Source organism: Arvicanthis niloticus, chromosome 2, assembly GCF_011762505.2.
Source record: "Arvicanthis niloticus isolate mArvNil1 chromosome 2, mArvNil1.pat.X, whole genome shotgun sequence".
NCBI lineage: Eukaryota > Metazoa > Chordata > Mammalia > Rodentia > Muridae > Arvicanthis > Arvicanthis niloticus.
Genome location: NC_047659.1, coordinates 75,488,661 through 75,490,514, shown reverse-complemented (window position 1 = coordinate 75,490,514; position 1,854 = coordinate 75,488,661). Strand labels below are relative to the sequence as shown.

The following is a 1,854-nucleotide window of genomic DNA, read 5'->3' as shown; positions in this document are numbered from 1 at the left end:
GAAGACATTTTCCACAAATGCTGGGCTGTTTACAGTGGACTAGCTATGGGTGCCATCTTCAAGTTTAAGCCACAGCTTTCTGTTGCTCCACCGTTTTCTTTTCTTTTTTTTTTTCAAGATAACAAAATTGCCTTTATTACAAACTTCTGCAAACTAGAGTATCCAAAGACCAATTTAATTACCTTCTAAACCAAACTACTCCAAATTCTATTTACATTATTTTTCAGCCCCGGGCTTGAGGCTTCTAAAGATTTTAGAATGTTGACTCATTCTCTCATTCTCTCATTTAATTTAAGTCATGCGCATGAATCCAAAACGTCACACATCCTATATAATTTAAAGGTTAACAAGTTAGAAGATTCCCCAGCACCAGGAAAGGTTTAATCTTAAAAAAACAAACAAGAACCAGCTTTCACATCTGCTGTGTGGCATCACCAACAGGAAGGACAGTGTCCGATTGAAACTGTCCTAATTCTTTCCGATTTTAGCATTCTCAGAAGGATCCCATCCTTGATAATGGCAGAAAGTGCAGAGACATCTGAACGGCTCACTGTTCCCTTTGTACTCCGTGCCTTCAAGCATTTTTTGTCTCTGCTCAATCTGAGCAAATCTCTTCATCCTTGCTCTAGGATCTTGCAGCACGGACAACAATGTGCGGACGCTTCTCTTGGGAAAGGCGCTTTGAACCTCCCTCAAGATTTGTTCACTTTTGTTCTCCACAGGTCTGCTCTCAATCAGGTAACGGAGCCCGAGATGACGACAGGCTGGCCCCTCGGCACTGGGATTCAGGTTTAGCTTTTTCATGACCTTTACTAGTGTTTCTGGTTCTAGGACTTCTGAGTCATAGGATGAGTCCTCTTCATCTTTTGTCTGAGGAGTCTCTGGGTCTTCAACTGGGTCGACTTTCTCTGATGGCTCCTCCATGGCAGTTGGGCAGAAGCCTCAAAAACTAGCTCTGAGCAAAATTGCTTGGTCTTTGAAAAGACCGAGATTCAAGTTCCAAGTTGCAGAGGCGAAGTGAGTCGCCCCACCGTTTTTCTTAAGGCCAACGGGAATCAAACATTTCCAGCCATGATGTGCTCCCTCCGTTGTCTCATTTCCATATTGTAGATGTTTGGCTTCAGGCACCCAACATGGCATCACTGGGTGTATAACTGGGGAAAGAAATGAGTTTTAGCACACAAGTAAAGATCAGCAGTTGTGAAACCGCTCAAGAACAAGCAATGCTAAGTGATTGAAGTGTGAGCTTTGAATGTTTACTTTTTTATGATTTACTGAATTCTAAATTCATATCATTAACTTTCAGTAAAAATGTCATTTAACAACCGGCTTCCCCATGGTGCTAACCTTTACCCATTTATCAATGGTTCCTAATAGGGAAGGAGGAATTCAATGTTTGCTTCTGTGCTGTTTTCTTTAACATAAGGAGGCTAGGGGTCTTACATCTGGGGTAAGTCTGAGGCAAGACATAGAACTACCTTTCAAAACAAAAGCCAAATTCTGCAGAGAGTCTTGTGGGGCAACCACACTTAGGAATGGAGTCCTTCCATCCAGGCTCACTCACCATAGTGCACTTAGAGGATTTGAGGGAGGAGCCCTGTTAATGGCAGACTCTTTCTTCTTCTGGTCTTAATGCTTGCACATACAGTGGGAAGGGATTGACCTGGAAAGGGTTCTGTATAGCAGGTCCTGAGGCCCAGTTGCATGTTCTGTTATGGTTGGCACAGGCTGTGTTTGTTAGCATCACTATTATCCTACAGAAGTAAAAGTCCATCCAATTTCAGTTCCTAATGAGAAGTTAGGTACAGAAACCACCAAGGAAGCAGAACTGAATGTGAAGGGCTGTGGCTGCTT

At 42.8% G+C, this 1,854-nt stretch overlaps 1 pseudogene; it reads right to left on the bottom strand.

The window, feature by feature from the left end:
• Positions 1-406: 406 nt before the first annotated feature.
• LOC117702910 (developmental pluripotency-associated protein 3 pseudogene) lies at positions 407-1,012 on the bottom strand (annotated as a pseudogene).
• Positions 1,013-1,854: the final 842 nt, after the last annotated feature.